The sequence below is a fragment of the Eurosta solidaginis genome, chromosome 2 (genome assembly GCF_040869045.1).
Source record: "Eurosta solidaginis isolate ZX-2024a chromosome 2, ASM4086904v1, whole genome shotgun sequence".
NCBI classification, from domain to species: domain Eukaryota; kingdom Metazoa; phylum Arthropoda; class Insecta; order Diptera; family Tephritidae; genus Eurosta; species Eurosta solidaginis.
Genome location: NC_090320.1, coordinates 148701656 through 148711822, shown reverse-complemented (window position 1 = coordinate 148711822; position 10167 = coordinate 148701656).

Genomic DNA, 10167 nt, shown 5'->3' with positions numbered 1-10167 from the left:
GCCGATTAGGGAGGGGGATGTTTCTGCGGAGAACTGGGCGAAGGCGCAGCGTGATCTCGCTTGGGCGAGACAAATGTTGCCGGACCTCAGGCTGAACTGGGTGGAGAATGATGAAACTTCGAAGCGCCAGCAGTCCATGGATGAATCCAACCCCACGGCGCCGAAAAGGGCCAAGACGCAGGGAGGCTGGATGCGGTCTTTCGGCGAATTTGCCAAGGGTCGGTTGATCATTGGCGTTATAGACTAGAGTAGCGAAGATGGTAGGATCCCGAAACAATAATGGAAGTGGATTGAGGCCGCGCTCACTACTGTGGCCGTTAATGTCAAAAAGACAACCCTGGTCCACCGCCATCTTACAACGATGCAGGGTGGTTCCAGGGCTATGTCGAGCTAATTGCCTGTGACGACGCCAGGTCGGTCAAACTTTATAAAGCCGCCGTCACGCTGATAGGTGAGGTATATCCGGGAGCGCGCCTCAAGGTAGAGGAGGCGCGTGATATCCCCTGACGACCAAGGGCTAGAGCCTGGGTTCCAGTGACGCCAGCGGACCCAGCTGACATCCTGGAGCTCTTCCAGGAGTAGAACCCGGGTCTACCGACCCAGAACTGGAAGGTGGTAAACGTGGAGAAAACCGAACGGACCACGATGCAGATAGTCCTGCTGCTCGACAGCGCTAGCGTCGAAGCGCTAAAAAAGCAGGATTTCAGGGTAAGCTAATCAAAGTATATGTAATAGGGGAAATGACCCCACTTTCATTACGAGGAACCGCGAAGAGTCCTTGACATAACCCTGGTCACAGACTCTTTCAGTGACCTGATCGTTTAATGAAGAGTTCTAAAGGAGACTCCTTTTCTGACCATAGATATATAAGCTTTTCTATATCACAGGCGCACACAAGTCCCAAGTACATACAAAATATTAGAAGAACGAACTGGGGCTACTATAAGAAGATAATAGGTAAAAATCTATCTGAAGAGGTGCGAGCCCCAGAAAGCAACGAGAAGCTGGACGTGCTTGTAAATAATTTCAGTCAAAAATGTAGGAATGCTTTAGATAGGGCTTGCCCGACTAGAAAGGTTATGGAAACGCACAAACCACCATGGTGGTCGTCCGATCTTGATAAGCTTAGGAAGTCATGTAGGGCGGCCTTTAATAAAGCAAAGCATCACGGACATGAATCCTCATGGGCTGCTTACAAAACGAAAATAAATATATATAAAAAACCAATTCGAAATGAAAAGCGATCCTCCTGGAGGGATTTCTGTGGCAGGATTGAATCCACATCCGCGGCCTCCCGGTTAAGGAAGGTGCTATCGAAATCTGCAACTCAGCTAAGTTACGTCTAAAAGTCGGACGGGTACTGGACGGACTCCAGCGCTGAAACCATAAGCTTGCTTATGGGTACACACTTCCCAGCAAGCGCGGGCGTGTGTTCAAATATTGTTAGCGGAGGGCCACCTAATGGTCAGCTAATAAGCGAAATCACAGATGATAAAAGGATAGATTGGGCTTTACCGACCTTCAAGCCCAATAAATCGCCGGACTGGATGGAATTTTTCTGGCTCAGCTACAATATACTGGCGAACTTATGAGGCCCTGGATAAAAGGTATGTTTATAGGATGTCTTAGGCTCCATAACGTACCAGCATCGTGGAGAGAAATCAACGTGGTCTTTATCCCCAAGGCAGGGAAACCTTCCCACTCTAAACCAAATGATTATAGGCCTATAAACTTATCTTCTTTTCTGCTTAAAGCACTCGAAAGACTTCTAGAGGACTACATAAGGAGAAGGATTGGGCCATTGCTTCTTTCGCAAGCTCAACATGCCTATACTAAGGGCAGGTCAACTGGCACGGCCTTGCCCTCACTGGTATCCGTTATCGAAAGGTCACTTGACTTGAATACACACTGGTGGCATTTCAAGATATAGTGGGTGCCTTCAACAACGTTCTCCCGGAGGCCATCACCTCGGCGTTGACGGATCTGGGGGTTGACGCGTGCCTGGTGGAGTTTATATAGAATCTTCTTACGCGCAGCCTACTTTGGGTGGTTACCGTCAACCAACTACTACGCCTCAGGGAATCAGAAGGCCACCAAGTGATCGCGTATGCAGATGACATCTGCGTCACCATGTGGGGGAAATTTCCGCAAACTCTTTGGATCTTAATGGAAGGGGCATTATCCAAAATTTAGCACTGGGCCACAGCCATAGTTTTGGAACGCAATCCGGATAAAACCGAGCTAGTCCTCTTCACGAGGAGGTACAAAGTACCAAATTTAACACCGCCAAGAATTGGGGTACGTTTTTAGCGTTTGGCGATCAAGTCAATTATTTGGGAGTCATTCTGGATAGAAAGCTATTATGGAGTGACCATATAAGGGAGCGATCCAAGATGGCAGAGGGGGCGCTGTTCACCTGCAAGAGGGCAATTGGCACCTCCTGGGGGTTCTCCCCCTAAAGTGGCCTACTGGATTTACACAGCCATTTTGCGCCCGATTCTTCTTTATAGTGCCTTGGTCTGGTGGCCTGCACTAGCTAAAAGTACCTATCTTAAAATGCTTCAAAAGGTGCAACGGAGTTCGGATCTCTGCATTACCGGGGCTCTCGGCTCCACTCCGTCTGAAGCACACAACATAATGCTATACCTTCCACCTCTTGACCTGGTGGCGAAGGAAATAGCGGCCATCGCCGCTCTACGCATAAGGGAAACAGGTCTCTGGTCAAATGGATCTAGTGGGCACGCAATAACCCTGAGCACGAACACCCCAGTCTCCATATCGGTACGCACTGACTACTGCACGCCAAAGAACGCTTCCGTTAAAAACTATAATACTATATATATATAGTATATATACCATCGCGACAAGACTTGAATACCAGACAACATACAGTACCGGGTGCCATCAACATATTCACGGATGGTTCTAAGCTTGACGGGAAGGTGGGAGCAGGCCTCATTTCACCGGATATGGGTCTAGAGGTCTCTTTTCGCCTACCAGATCACTGTAGTGTTTACCAAGCGGAAATACTGGCAATACACAGGGCTGTGAATCATCTCGGGTCTATGCCTAAGGATGGTAAATGGGTGTTTATTTTCTCAGAGAGCCAGGCCGAATTAAAAGGCCCTGGACGCATTCGTCGACAACGCAAAGTCCGTCACTGAATGCCACAGATCTCTTAACGAGATGGCTCAGCACTTCAGCATCAGCCTTATATGGGTACCTGGGAACAGGGATATTGAAGGCAACTGCAGGGCAGACGAGCTGGATAGAAGAGGCACCACCGACCATATCCTTCCAGGAAATGATTCGGTAGGTATACCCATGGCCACTTTCAGGGTTCGTGTGAACACAAGCACTATAAGAAGTGCAAATGGACTATGGTCAGCCATATCATCGTGTGAGACATCCAGGCTAACCTGGCCCTCGTATGACAAGGGGCGCACAAGAGCGCTTCTGACTTTAAACAAATCAGTTCTATCGTCCCTGATAAGGGTTCTAACAGGGCATTATTGAATAGGCACGCATGGTGCTACAATGGGGGCAATGACCTTCGACTATTGTTGCAACAGCAGATGTACAGAAGAGTAGTAGTGTGTCCAGCACCTTCTCTCTCAGTGTCCAGCGCTTAGCGGGCGTAGGTTGGCCATCCTTGGTAAACCTCTTCTACATGACCTTGCTGAGGTATCCAGTTATGAAGTAAAGGCTATAGCAAAATATATAAATACCACGAAGTGGTCCAACCCGCTTTAGTCAGGGTAGGGGTCCTCTTTAAGACCATATAAGGTATTACAATGGGCCCATTGGCGACCTAAGTAGTGAGCTGTTTCCATAGTGTTCAGCTCAGCCCTCGCAACCTAACCTAACCATGGGCCTGCGCCTGTGGTCATTAAGGTGCAGTAATCCGCTTAGGATACAACGGTAACACCTTCTGGTGGCGAAGATAGCTTCGATATATAGAAGTTAGAAGTTAAACAAAGGCGGGGGTAGTACACCTCCATGTGGTGCTCCATATTTGATTCTTCTGCTACGACACTTGCCGACCAGACAGATAATTTGCGGTCCAACTTTGCAGACTTGGAGGAAGGGAGGACCTTACCAAGCCATGCAGTAACGTGCCGAGGTTAACTGTATTAAAAGCTTTTGATAGGTATATCGCTACGATTAATTCGCAAAATTATTTGCGTGTTAATGGCTTTTAGCGAGGTGTTTGGTTGCTTTGTTGGTTGCTGTGGAGCCGGGCCCAAGTAGCGCTCTAGGCGCCATTTTGATGCACTTTCTGCTGGATCCAATTATATTTTTAGGCTGATGTACCCTGCATATTGTTTTACTTAACCCACTTGGTTAAAACAATACACCTACTGATGTCCTTGATGCTGCAGTTTGACACCGTCCTTAAGTCCGGCAACACATAACTGGCAACACATCCTGTCTACAGCTCCTACACCTTTCATTGTAGGGGATACCCATTCTACCTGCGTGTGGGCCAAACGGCCAGTACCCTGTAATAGTGGCCGTGATTTTGACTATTTCTTTCCTAGACCTATTTAGTAGATCATCAGATCATTTCTGGTTGTACTATGGCCAGATTAGTTTGGTGATTCTACAGGTGTCCGTGGAGTACCAATCACGGATTGCTATTTTCCTAATATAGGTGAGAATGTCTTTTTTAATTGATGTGGGTGGTCGATGCACCGTGACTGCTTCCGTGATGCGTAATAATGCTCCTGCCTTTGCTATTTGATCAGCTTTTTCGTTGCCGTCAATGTTCCTGTGGACGGGTACCCAGGTGAGTGTGATAGCTGCCTGGTTATCTGCTTCACGTAGCACCCTCTCGCATTTATCGACGACTTTAGAGGATGTGTACGGTGATTCTAGAGCTTTGAGCGCTGCTTGACTGCGGGAGTATATGACTACCTCACAGTCTATCGGGTTCTGCAGCAGGGAGATGCATCCCTTTTTATTCCTTGCAGCTCTGCTTGGAAGATACTAGCTGTATTTTGGAAGACGGATGGGGATCGCGACTTTTAGATGGTTGAAGAAGACACCTGTGCCGACGCCGTAGTCCATTTTGGATCCTTCAGTGTAGAGTGAGGTGAACCCCTCCCCGCCAACTCTGTCGGCCGACCAATCCGTTCTAGAGGGTATCTACACTTTGTAATTCCTGTCGAAGATGTGTTTTTGAGAGGTAATCTGTTTTCGAATCCACATCGGCGAGCCTTGTTAGGATGTCACTGTGGTCATAACGTTTTTTTTCCAGCATCTAGACTCTCTTAGCCTAATGGCTGTGCTGATGGCTGTATTTATGATGTGGAGGGCCAGTGGCAGCAGGTTAAGTATAACGTTTAGTGCGTCCGTCGGACACGATCTAAGTGCACCTGTTACCCCTACGCATACTGCCCTTTGTATTTTGTCTAGTTTTTTATTATTGTATTGCTTGTCCACGGCAGGCCACCACGCTATGGTTCCGTACGCCAGGATGGACCTTCATAAGTTTTGGCTTTAGTCCCCAGTTTGACTATTCTCTTGCACGAGTAGTATGCGATATACGCCTTCTCTACTCTTTTTTAGATATTGGTTTTCCAATTTAACTTTTCTATTTCGACGCCTAGGTACTTAACTCTAGTTGAGAGCGAGAGTTCCGTGCCATCTAGTGAGGGCAGACGAAATGTTGGTATTTTCGTTCTGTTATTGAACAGCATCAGTTCTGTTTTGCTTGGGTTGATGTTGAGGCCGCACGATGCCGCCCAGGTCTGTAGACTGCTTAGCGTACCCTGAAAGAAGTCGCTTAGCGTTGAGAGAAAAGGCCCCGAGACTGCAATAACCACGTCGTCTCAATTCTCTATATATTTACATAAATAATACTTCTCTATATATTTACATAAAAAATTCACCATATTGTTACGAATATTAGCAAAAATAAGGAGTGCTGCCGTCTGTAAGCCGATGCTAAGCAGTGACGTGAATGCACATCAATAATTCAATCATTATGTATCTACATAAACGAAACAATAACTGCGTCTACATATATGTACCATGTACGTATACGAGCAGCGGAGAGTCAATGCACTAACACATGCATATATCTGAGATACTCCTATAAGTATGCAATGAGAAAAACTATAAAATTGTGCAATTGTACTTACAGCTGAGAATTTTGACAGCTACTGGACTAGTAGATTCTAGAATCGCCTAGAAGATGCGAAGGTTGAAATCAAAGAGTATAAAAGGCGAAAATTGTAGAGGCGCTGGAATTCAGTTTGATTTGAGTTGTCAAGCAGTTACGACTAAGACGATATCTAGCGAGCAATAGCAGTATTATTTTGAAAGTCAGTTTCATTTAAGCTATCAGTTTGGTTATTAAGCTATTCGTTGCACAGTTTGAACGTTATTGTGAAGTATTTTAATAAAGGCTATTTTCCCATTATTCAATATTGGAGTTATTTATTCAACAGTTTAGCGATACGAACCTAGCAAAAGGGCAAATAAGAGGATTTGCAAGTAAATTCGTTACAATTGGTGTCATAAGAGGAATTGTTGAATAAATTCCGAAGATTGGGAATACAACTGGGACATGGCAAAGTTCAGTGAATTGAAGATCCAGCAACTGAAAAAGGAGTTGGAGAACCGTGGATTAAATACAACCGGCAATAAGATCGAACTTCAAGCACGGCTACGAGAGGTAATGGAGTCGCAAGGAATTGATGTGGACGAGTTTGTCTTTTATTCTGATGGGGAAAAAATAACAAAAAAAATTGAAGGGAAAACGAAACATCGCAGACGGTTACCAGCACAGACTTGAACATGATATTGGCTGCAATATCTGCACAAACATCGACAGTAGTATCAATGTCGTCGCAATTGGCATCCCAACTGGAAGCGCAAGAGGCACGTATAACAGAAATGCCATCGCAAATATCCACCAACATGTCATCTCAGCTGGAATCGCAGGAGACACGCATAACATCGAAGATTGAAGCACAAGAAACGCGTATGTTAGAAATATCGACACAGATTACATCCAATATGGCATCCCAACTGGAATCAAAGGAGACACGCATAACATCCAAGATGGAAGAACACGAGGAGCGCTTATCATTGCAGGTGGCACAAATGTCTTCACAGTTAGAAGCACAGGCAGCAAGGGTAACATCAAAGCTGGAAGCGCAGGATGCAAAAATCGCTCAATTTCAGGCAGAAGTCGATGATTTGAAGGGTCGTATGGAGCAGTTACAACTAAATCGCCCAGCTGTTTCAGCGAGTAATCCAAAGGTAAAAACACCATCCTTTGACGGGTCTGTTCCTTTCCAGGTCTTTAAGCTACAGTTTGAGAAGGCCGCAACAGTGAACAACTGGAATGCTGAAGATAAAGTTGCTGCACTCTTCCAGATCCAGAGTTTTATAAATGACATACGGGGCGTAGAAATGAAGCGAGCGACATATGCAAACCCAAAACCCACATTCATAGAAACGGTATCCTATGCACTGACTCAAGAAAGAGCGTCGCTATTGAGTAAAGCAGCATACAACGCTCATTGTGTGGAAGTGGAAAGACCAGATTGGGTAGACACAATTTTGGAAGCACTGAAGGGATCACAACAGAAAAATGCCGGAGTTATTAAATGTTTCAAGTGCGGCAACCCAGGTCATAATGCACGACATTGCAACACAAACCCTAACAGTTCCAACAATGTGGGTGGTCGTAAACGCAGAGCTGAAGGAGATGAGCAAATCTCCAAGTCCCCTCAATCGTTAAACTAAAGAGAGTCAGCCGCACGGGGCGACAGCTGGCTCCCTCAATTGAATACCCCATAATCTCTATCTCGCAAACTGGAAAAAGGTCAAGCAATCTTACTGTCGGAGGACATGTGGATGGAAAGGAACGGTTACTGACTGTAGATACGGGTGCATCCCATTCCATCATTCGATCACATTTAGTCAACAAGAAGATAAAACCATTGCTTGGAGCAAGATTACGTACAGCCACGGGAGAGGACACCCAGGTAATTGGAGAAGTAGAATGTGAAGTAGCAATTGGGAACGTCACGGTACTACACAATTTTATAGTGGCAGGTATTGTTGATGAAATCATAATTGGAGTGGACTTCTTAATCAACCAAGGCATCAAAATCGATATGCAAAGCAAGACGATGCGATATAAGTACATGGATGTGCTACTTAATTTCGGCTACGAGAGAGGCTACAGCAGTAAACGAGTGCTGGTGGAAGAGAGTCAGCAAATACCACCAAAATCAGAAGCAGTCATCTGGGCAAAGGTTGATGGAGGTTGTGGGACAAACAAATTGTGGGTTGTCGAAGCAGCAAATAAATCAGCACTGAACATACTTGTAGGAAAAACCCTGGCTATGACAAAACAAGATGGACGTATTCCAGTAAGAGTGCTCAATGAGTTCAAGTCACCATTCAATTTGACCAAAGGAGCTATTTTGGGAAGATGCCAAGAGGCCGAAGTAGTTATTAACTGTGAACAGCTCCAGGAACACGTTTCATCTAGTAATACTGATCTTTCAAATGATATCACGGCATGGACGCATGGGCTAGAGAAGCCTATCAGAGTAAGGCAAAACAACTACTCATAAAGTACGCGAACATATTTGACCATGATGGTTCCAAACCAGGCCGCACCAATGTTGTGAAACATCAAATTGACACTGAAGATGCCAGGCCGATCCGTCAAGCTCCACGTAGTGTTCCACTGGCGAAGCGGGAAGTTGTGAGGCAAATCATACAAGAAATGAGTGACAGCGGCGTCATCGAAACATCAGCTAGTCCATGGAGCTCACCGGTAGTACTTGTAAAGAAGAAGGATGGAAAAATGAGGTTTTGCGTGGACTACCGGAATTTGAATGACGTTACGAAAAAGGATAGCTACCCGTTTCCAAGAATTGACGACACTCTGGACTCGCTATCTGGTACGAAATGGTTTTCCACACTGGACTTGAAAAGCGGCTACTGGCAAGTTGAGGTGAAGGAGGAAGATAAAGAGAAAACAGCCTTCAGTGTCGGTGATGGTCTTTGGCAATTTACAGTGATGTCTTTTGGACTTTGTAATGCACCAGCTACTTTTGAGAGACTCATGGACCAGGTACTGAAAGGACTACATTGGAAAACATGCTTGGTGTACCTGGATGACATCATCGTATTGGGCAAGAATTTTGATAAACATCTTAAGAACTTGGAGGAAGTTTTCCAGAGAATAGCTGGCGTTGGTCTGAAGTTAAGTCCCAAAAAGTGTACGCTGTTTAAAAAGGAGGTAAATTATTTGGGCCACAAGGTAACGACGGAAGGTGTCTGTACAGCGAATGAAAAGATAGAGGCAGTAAAGGATTGGCCAAGACCACAGAATCTGCATGAATTGAGAAGTTTCCTTGGGCTGTGCACATATTACCGCCGATTTGTACCAAATTTTGCCAGCGTAGCCCATAGTCTTCACGAGCTAACAAGAAAAAATAAAGCTTTTGAATGGAAGAAGGAGCAAGAAGTAGCTTTCCAAACATTGAAAGAGCGGTTGTGTACTTCCCCAATGTTGGCATACCCGATTCCAGGAGCAACGTTTATTCTAGATACAGATGCGAGCGGATATGTTATAGGAGGCGTTTTATCACAACTGGTCGATGGACAAGAGAAGGTAGTTGCATATTACAGCCGTTCAATTGGAAAACCAGAGAGAAACTATTGCGTTACACGGAGAGAGCTTTTGGCATTGGTAGAGTGCATTAAACATTTTCACAAATACCTCTACGGCCAGCGATTCCGTGTCAGGACAGATCACGCAGCGTTGAAATGGCTTCTGCAGTTCCGTAATCCGGAAGGACAATTGGCACGGTGGATCGAGCGACTACAAAGCTATGACTTTTCCATTGAGCATCGAAAAGGTAGTACCCATGGAAATGCTGATGCAATGTCACGAAGACCATGTAGTCTGGAATGCAAGCACTGCTCAAAGGCCGAAGCTAAAGAAGACATTATAGATGTCCGGCTAATGACTATAACGTGTACGGATGAATGGGACAAGGAACAACTAAGAAAGTGTCAGCTAGAAGATACAGATCTGTCACATGTTATGCAAGGGCTCGAACGAAACGAAAGACCAAGCAGAGAGGAGATGTCAGCAGAGAGTCCCATTGCGAAGTCGTATTGGGCACA